This window comes from Lethenteron reissneri, chromosome 26, assembly GCF_015708825.2.
Source record: "Lethenteron reissneri isolate LAM-NWPU_2019-01 chromosome 26, ASM1570882v1, whole genome shotgun sequence".
Taxonomy (NCBI): Eukaryota; Metazoa; Chordata; class Hyperoartia; order Petromyzontiformes; family Petromyzontidae; genus Lethenteron; species Lethenteron reissneri.
In genome coordinates, this window is record NC_083804.1 from 24,000,443 (window position 1) to 24,010,141 (window position 9,699).

Below are 9,699 nucleotides of genomic sequence, written 5' to 3' on the forward strand. Positions count from 1 at the left end.
GTCTCCAGGGTGACAGCCGAAGATGGCACAGCGCAGACACGTCATGCGCGGCTCACAAGGGAGCCCGATTTCCATGCCTTCTAACAAATACCAAGATATGCGGGCAAGATGAAGACAAAGACGGACGTGGTGGGGGAGGGGGGAGTAACATAGAGGAGTAGACCCAGCTCAGTATGGGAAAGATCACATGTGCTGGGAAGGGTTTTTTGGTTGAGATTGCGTGTCGTAAACCCGCCACTACTCAAAAGAAATGTTTGTCATGTAAACAGAACGTGTCAATTAGTTACTACTCCAGGACATCGGTTGTGTTGGAGTAAACCCACAACATTTACCATTTGAGCACAGTGACGTTTCGCTGGCGATTACAACCAGTCTCATCAGGCGATTTGCCAGAATTGTGAAGAAGTCAAATGCATGTTGACCGTCGACCTCCGAACGCGGAGACGACACCAACAGATCTGGCATATCAACGATGAACCAGCCCAAAGTCACAGACTGACTCACTTCTGCATTCTCAATAAACACCGATCAGCAGGTGGTGACGACTCCCCATGTCACTTCCAACTCGCAGTACGTACGTTGTAAACAATCCCCCGCTTACTTTACACAGAGCGGTGCAAAGGAGTGACGCCAATTCTAAAGCTATTCTGCTGCACTGCAATTTTAAACAAATATAGCCAAGTGTATACTTATATTGTGATGTAACTTGGGCAACTCCAAATGCTGTACAAACATTTACTAATGAGAACGACAAGCCCTGCAGAGGATCTCAGCACGAGCTTCTTTTTTTAAACCCAGGCCTGGAAATAGTTGTATCTGGTGGTTAAAATTATGCAAACCTAAAATATATATATACACGGTACTGTAAATAGATGCTGTATTCAGAAATCATATTCAAATGATGGCTGCCAAATATGTAACCTATGTAGATGCAAGCTTGTATCGAGGTTTAGAATGACGGGTACAAATAACATCAGATCAATCTATCAGGTACTTTTTTGAATAATGTTCATTTCTTAACATTAACACCCACCGGCGTACAGGAGTTTATATATCTTAACTTGGAAAGCTGCCAGTACAGTCGAGTACACTGCTGCACAGAAACATGTTCCAATCCGTCTTTGGTTAAAATCCTGGCAGATGTTGAAATGCTGCACTCAATGTAATCGATCGTCTGCCATTACCTCGCTTCGAGAAACCAACTTTTAAACTGGCAAAACCTGTTGTTACAGTATCTACAGTGCAATACTTATCAGACGAATAACAGCTTTTTAAAGTCAAACTGGACCGAATTCTTAAACATACCTTCCGTAGCACATAAGAACGGTATTGCAGTGCTATAACAAATCACTCCGGTACTGTCATATAAAGATGAATACTGCATCTATCTTGATACTGTATAGATCTCCGATGTGCACTGTATGTTGTCCGATGTTTCGTTTCACGCACTAGGGGCTTCCGGAGAGAAAATTCAGCTCAGGAACTTCACAATAAAATAACACTTCAGAGAGCTATACAGAACAAACCGAAGCACAGTAACGTTACATTCGCTCATGTGCAGGAGCTCGATGGGTTTTTGTATTGCAAGACAGAGAGATGGCGACAGCCTTGGGCAGCCCTTCATCAAGCAGTTAATTGAGCATGGCTGATTGTGCCGAAAAACCAAGAAATGTCAGCCTGCTCCCCCTACAAACAATGACTGAGGGGTCGGGCTGGCCGTGCCGTGGCGATGAAACATGGCCATGCTTTGTCACTTGAAAGCTGTAAAATCGCCAAGGTGTCATGCACAGATTATGGAAATAAATGGAGTGACTAGTGAACGACCGTGACTTACTGCACGTGAAAACCACCACCTATGAATCAGTGCTATAATCAGCACATAACACAAACACGTGCCATTTTCATTGCAAAGCACTCGAACCCCCGCATGACCGGGCTTCAGTGTTGGGTCTGATCTGGTATCTTTGTTGGTTGTACTTTGCCCTGTCATATAACAACTTCGGAATATACTTGTAGGGTTTACTGTTTTTAAATTCATGAACATTACGCAGAACTCATGTTGTCAGTGGGAACCAATTTCGCAGATCCCATTATCCGTGGGGTCATCCGAGATCCAACTCCTCTTCTCCGCAGGGTAAAACGAATCACGGTTAACCCACAGATGATAGGATGGATTTGCCGTGCGACAACTCTCATCCGTGAAAATATCGCGAATAATAAAGAGTAATGACGCAACGTGCGTTACCCGCGGATAATAGGTGAAGTCGAGCATGAAACTCTGCTCTTATCTGTGGGGAAAACAATCACATGTATTTTCCCATACATTATAAGTACAAACACGGATAACAGCAAATAGTAATAGGACCGTGAATTTAAATAGTTTTCACGTACTCTAACAGTTGCCGCGGATAATAGGAGCCACGACTAATAGGGCCGCGAATAGGAGACCTCGAAAACACAAATGTATGACATGACAATTCACTGGTACTGCATTGTATTGCAGTACTACGACTCAACGTTGTAAGCTACCATAAGCAGATCGTACTGCACCACAACACAAGACTTTAAACCCTCTGTGCATATTGGTATGACAAATGGTGAAGGATGACTAATAGAATACACTGTAAAACGTCAGCACACGGACGACATTTGGCAGGGCTGACGACGACATTAGTGCAGGTATTCCCATCACTCAGCAACGGGTGATGCTGCAAGTGCAGTCTTCAAACTAATTATTTAGGCAAATATCTCACAAACCAATGTTCTGAGAAGGTTAGGTGATGAATACTGCATTCCAAAATGCGTTATCTTCCCACAGTACAGTACCGTGTTACAATCAGATTGAGGACAACACCCACAGTAAACTTCGAACGTTGGACCAACGATGGTCCGACGTTACAATTTTACTGGGATACCTTGTGTAAAAAAAAAAAAACATTGTTGTACTTAAAAAACGAAGAACAGATTCCTGTATATGTTTTTTTTATGAATATGCGAGAATAGTGGCACGGTTTTGTCCGAGACTGCCACTCTCAACACTGCTGAGTGTAGCGGCCTCCAGTGGCGAAATCGTTACATTAATGGAACATCACACAAAGAGAGAAAACGTAGACAATTCTTACTACACGCAATTCATTATTATAATTACAGATTCATTCCTGCTATGTAAAATAGGAACAGCAATGAAGAAAACATAGAAATAAGGATAAAATCAATTGTGTTACATTTAAAATATTTGCACTCAAATAAATCTACGTTACAAAATAAATGCCCGCGTCGTGAGCCGAGCAGATTGGTTTCGTCTGATCATTGTAGAATTACAAAACATTAAACAGATACAGGGTGATCATTTCACTAACATGTAAAAGGACACGTCAAATGTATACAAAGACAAAACAGTACACTTCCGTTAATTAAGTGCCTTTATACAACTCAAAATTGGACTTCTAAAGGACGTACTTGAATAAAATAACACGTGGAGGCGCATAGATTAGGATGTCTTCAGCCAATTCGTGTGTATTATACAATCTGTTGAAACCGGAGCATCCGGAGAAAAACTATACAACTATTTCTTTTTATTTTACCAGGCAATGCCCACTGAGCAAATGTAGCTCTTTTTCAGACCATCACAAATGTCGGCTCAGCGAAGTGGATCATCATGTTGACATTTCGAGCAGCCAAAAACTCTCAACGCGTGATGTTGACTCGAAATGTGTAAGGGGAAAACCGCGGAGGGCCCAGAGAAAAATCCACGGGACCACGGGAAGAGAGACACGCAAACTCTAGCATACAGCCGGGCGTTGTCAGTGTCGGGATCGAGCCCACGACCCCCTTTGTATAGCAAGCGAGGTAGTTAACGTGTGGCCACGCGGAGTCAGGGGTCACCATCACCCCATACACACGTAGAGGACACGTACACACGCACACACGTGTTCTGTCCCTTCCTCCTCACGTACTATATACACATTCAGTCCTGCACTCGACTGGATAGAATCCTCCGACATGAGAAATCGTGGCAGGACGCTCCTGAAACTGAGTCATGGGACTCAGGTGAGGATAATACATCAAATAAGTAACAAATACTAGCCAGCCCAACTACAACGCCACCTCCGGAGTATGCCATCACACCGCACTCTACTCCACTGCATTGGGGCCCTATGCACTCTCTATACAGCAGCATATCGCCTCCTCCTGGGCCGAGAAACATCGTACGGTCAACAATCGTGTACAAACAAGATATAAACAACAACGTGGAACGAACGTACGGTATATCGATTGATTTGTTTAAAAGACAATTGTAAGCGACATCTGCTGTGCGGGTCTACTCACTTCGTTTGACATCCATGTTCAGGTGACGACGGTGCCTGGGCAGAGTAGTGGTGGTGGTGGTGGTGTTTTTTGTTGTTGTAGTTTCCCGCAGCTTGATGAAAAAAGGCAACAAACGCGGGCGAGGAGCCTTTTACAACAACAAAACTGTTGTGCAACCAAGGGATGCACGAAAACTCATCCAGACGTCGGGACGCAATGCTGTGAACTCCAGAGGGCCCCGGGTCTCACGTCGAAAGCCAGCGAAGCCGGGGCCGGGCCAGGGCAGATTTGTGGCCACCGAATTCAGCGACGGCAGTGGCAGCAACTCCCTCGCAGAGATCCACGCCTCCACGTCTGCCGCTGCTTCATGAAGATCTGGTCGAACCAGTTTTCCGTCCCAAGTCTGCACCGAGGGAGGGAGGAGGAGGGGAGGGGTGGGCGAAAGTGTTCGTAACACGAAGAGCCAATTGCCTCCACGGTAAACAACTTTACAGTGCAGCACTTAACAGAAGACAAAGATTTACCCCTCCTCCCCACACAGCCACCCACCATCACCCCCGTGTAGTCTCATCAGACTGGTGGGGGAAGTGCCGTGAGCGAGTAGGCAAACGATGAAGGCCGGGCACTTGTGGCCAGCACCACGCACGACCGCCTTTGTCCCTCCACTACGCACCAGGAACTCACTTTGAGGCCGAGTCGACCTAGGGGAGGCCCAAGACCGGTTCAAATGATCGTCACCGGTGTTGACCCTGACCGGGAATCGAACTCGTGCCGCCGGGCTTCGCAGTGCAACGCGCTAACCACAACACCCACCGCTCCCCCGCGCATCGCTTCGAGGTATCTCTCAAAATACACAAGGGCGGGAGAGTCGTGGTTGGTCCCACTGCGAGCCAAGATAAACTCCCCCAGATATAACGCACATGCCTGCATAATGACTCAGTCACTCAACACCGGCCGGCTTAGGAGGCCGCACGCACTCGCGCGCTCTTCTCGTTAGGAGAAAGACCGAGACGGGCCGTCATCATGATGGGCATCAACTTGCAGAGGGGCGCAGTGGCCCAGAAATTCTCTCAGTGGCCCAGAGATTCTCACAGTGACCCAGAGATCCTCTCAGTGACCTAGAGATTCTCAGTGACCTAGAGATTATCGCAGTGGCCCAGAAATTCTCACAGTGACCCAGAGATTCTCACAGTGGCCCAGAGATCCTCTCAGTGACCTAGAGATCCTCTCAGTGACCTAGAGATTCTCGCAGTGGCCTAGAAATTATCGCAGTGGCCCAGAAATTATCGCAGTGGCCCAGAGATTCTCACAGCGACACAGAGATTATCACAGTGGCCCAGAAATTCTCGCAGTGACTCAGAGATCCTCTCAGTGACCTAGAGATTCACACAGTGGCCCAGAGATCCTCTCAGTGACCTAGAGATTCTCACAGTGGCCTAGAAATTATCGCAGTGGCCCAGAAATTCTCGCAGTGGCCCAGAGATTCTCACAGCGACTCAGAGATTCTCACAGTGGCCCAGAGATTCTCACGGTGACTCAGAGATTCTCGCACTCCGCTCACTCGAAGTTCTATTCCGGGCCACGAATCCCACACTCAAGTGCGCGAGCGAAATCTGAACTGTATCTGCCCACGCCCGCAAGCTTCGCCAAAGCCCCTTCCTTCCAGTAGCCGTGAAGTACGGTCAAACAACTCCCTTACATCCATCCACCAGGGACCTCGCCCCAAAAAGTAGGGGTGGGCCGTCTGGAGGAGCCACTCACCCAGGTGACGCGCGTCCACTGTGGAGGAAGGAGGCTGCAGCTGCCGTGGCTGGCAAGTGAGTGAGTGGGCGCTGGCCGACTTGTTGTCGGCTCCGAGCCCAAATGTGCCCCGAGAGGATGGAACGAGCGGACGTCACGTTACAGGATCCGCCCCTGCTCGCTCCGGACGACCGAGGGCAATAATTGAAGGGGGCCGGCGACGGGCATCGTTTAAAAACAAACACGCCCCCCCCCCCGCCATTCACGTTGCACCTCGCCCACCCCCACCACCATCATCAACCACGCAGAGCGCACGTGTCAGCAGGCCCACAGCAGCATCGCCTCCTCGCCGGGCCAGGAGCGCGGGGGCTGCGGGGGCACTGTTTAACACAGGTGTGTGGGTGGGTGGGGGAGGGAGTGTTTCACACAAGTGTGAGTGTAGGTGGGTGGGGAAGGGAGTGTGTGAGGAGTGTTTCACACAGGTGTGAGTGTAGGTGGGTGTGAGAGGGAGTGTTTAACACAGGTGTGTGTGTGGGTGGGGGAGGGAGTGTTTAACACAGGTGTGTGGGTGGGTGGGGGAGGGAGTGTTTCACACAAGTGTGAGTGTAGGTGGGTGGGGAAGGGAGTGTGTGAGGAGTGTTTCACACAGGTGTGAGTGTAGTGTGTGAGAGGGAGTGTTTCACACAGGTGTGAGTGTGGGTGGGTGTGAGAGGGAGTGTTTAACACAGGTGTGTGGGTGGGTGAGGGAGGGAGTGTTTCACACAGGTATGAGTGTAGGTGGGTGGGGGAGGGAGTGTGTGAGAGGGAGTGTTTCACACAGATGTGAGTGTGGGTGGGTGTGAGAGGGAGTGTTTCACACAGGTGTGTGGGTGTGGGTGGGGGAGGGAGTGTTTCACGCAGGTGTGTGGGTGTGGGTTGGGGAGGGAGTGCTTCATACAGGTGTGAGTGTAGGTGGGTGGGGGAGGGAGTGTTTCACACAGGTGTGTGGGTGGGGGAGGGAGTGTTTCACACAGGTGTGTGGGTGGGGGAGTGTTTTATACAGGTGTGTGGGTGGGGGGAGTGTTTCCCAGGTGTATGAGTGTGGGTGGGTGTGAGAGGGAGTGTTTCACACAGGTGTGAGTGTAGGTGGGTGAGGGAGTGTTTCACACAGGTGTGTGGGTGGGGGAGGGAGTGTTTCACACGGATGTGGGTGTCAGAGGGAACGGTGGTGTAGTGGTTAGTGCGCTGCGCTATGAACCTGGCGACCCGTGTTCGATTCCCGCTCACGGCCAACACCAGTGACGATTATATAAACAGGTCCCGGGCCTCCCCTAGGTCGACTCATTCTCAAATGAGTACCTGGTGCGGTGTATAAACATCGCCACTGGGGAGACAAAGGCGGTCGGGCGTGGTGCTCGCCACCCACCCCCTCGCGTGCCGTTCCGGCCATCATATGTGCTCGCTAACAGCACTTGCCCCTCCCTACAGTATGTTAAAAACTGCCTAAAATAAAAAATGTTTCACTCCGGATGACCGCTGCAATGTATGATCTCTGTTTTGATTTAGTGTGATCTTAAAGGTGTATTGAAAATGTTTGATACTCCGACTGATACCCCTGCTGTTGTGGCTGCCGGGTTTGGTGGTACATGTTGTTTATGTCGTTTATTGTGAAGATTCGGTCATGGTTCCTATGATCACTGTTACATTGCTTTTATGGCTTTATTTAGGTGATTTCGAAAAGTTTTTTGGTTTGACCATGTTTGTTTGTTGTAGTACGGAGTAAGACTGATGGCCTTAATCTAAGTTGTCTTGTGGTTGTTGTTGTTTGACTTGCATCCCACTGGGATTTTTGCACACAGCGTTGGTGTACGGTGCTTTTTGTGGAATATTTTGCTGTCTTTTCTTGGATTTTCTGTTTGCACAGTCACATAGTCACTTTAAGATATTTTTGTTTCATGTTTTTGTTTGTTGCGGTTGCATCCGATTCCAAGAGCCGAATGGCTCACAGGGCTATACCTAATAAATGAAACTGAAATGAAAGGTTATATGGGGGTTCTGTCTTGTTTCACACACGCGTGTGGGTATAAGAGAGAGTGTTTCACACACACACGCGTGTGAGATGGAGTGTTTCACACATGTATGGATGTGTGAGAGAGTGTTGCACACGTGTGTGGGTGTGAGAAGGAGTGTTTCACACACGTGTGTGCGTGTGAGAGAGAATGTTTCACACAGGTGTGGGTGGGAGAAGGAGTGTTTCACACGTGTGTGGGTGTGAGAGGGAGTGTTTCACACAGGTGTGTGGGTGGAGAGTGTTTCACACAGGTGTGTGGGTGCGAGGAGTGTTTCACACGTGTGTGGGTGTGAGAGGGAGTGTTTCACACAGGTGTTTGTGGGTGTGAGGATTGTTTCACACAGGTATACGTGGGTGGGTGTGAGTGTTTCACACAGTTGTGAGAGGGAGTGTTTCACAGAGGTGTGGGTGTGATAAGGAGTGTTTCACACATGTGGGTGTGAGAGGGAGTGTTTACAGATACAATGGGAGGTTGATCGATGCCCGGGTACGGTCAAGGGATGGCTCCCTATTGCTCAACCATGTTATGTATGCCGATGATCTGGTGATTGCTGCTCACTCAGAGGAGGAGTTGGAGGCGCTGCTGCTGAACCTGGAACTTGCCACTAAGAGGTGGGGCTTTACCATCAGCCCCACCAAAACTAAGCACCTTGTCCTGGGTATTTTGTACCACCGGGCACTCCACTCCCACAACTCCCAATCGGTGATGGGGCAGTAGTGGAGAGTGGAGAGTTTCCCATACCTGGGCAGTGTGCTCATGACCGGCTCCGATTTAACAGCAGAGGTCTCACTCCGAATCAGTCGAGCGGCAATATATTTTCATCGGTTGCGTAACGCTGTGTGGAAGCTACCTGGTCTGTCGCTCCGCACGAAGCTTCAGGTCTTCTCGGCCAGTCATTCCCTCCCTTCTCTACACTTGCGAAACGTGGGCCCCCCGAATGGAGCATCTTCGCCGGTTAGAAACATTTAGGTTGGCCAGCCTACGATCCATCCTGGGTTTAACCAGGCTGGATTGTGAGGAGCTCACAAATCCTTGAAAGATCTGGGCAAAGCTCCTCCGGCAGGCAAGGCTGCGTTGGCTGGGTCATGTAGCCCGCATGCCCAGCCACCGCATGCCCAAACAGCTTTTGTTCGGCCAGATCGAGGGGGCTAAACGGGCGCGGTACGGGCTAGAGAAGAGGTGGAGTGATGTAGTACAGGAGGATGTGGAGCTGAGTGGACTTGCCGATGACTGGTACCAACGGTGTCAAGATCGGCCTCTGTGGAGCAGGCTCGTGAAGGACGCTACTGGGCAGTTGGAGGCAGTTGTCCTCCAACAACGGAGGGCGGAGGAGCGACGCTGACAACAACGAGCAGAGTGCCGGGTGGCTAAAGCACAGCAAGTTGGCACAATAGGGGGCACAGGTGGTGCATCAGCCAGTCATCTTGGTTATCTCAGTCAGTCGACCCGTGGCACCTGCTGGGTCTGCCGTGACCTCCTGCCAGCGGGCGTTCGACACTTCACGTGGCCTCAACGTGCACCTAGCCTGGCACAAGCATCGTGACGTCACCGCCACTTAGTGGCGAATAGCGGTTGTTTCACACAGGTGTTTATGGGTGTG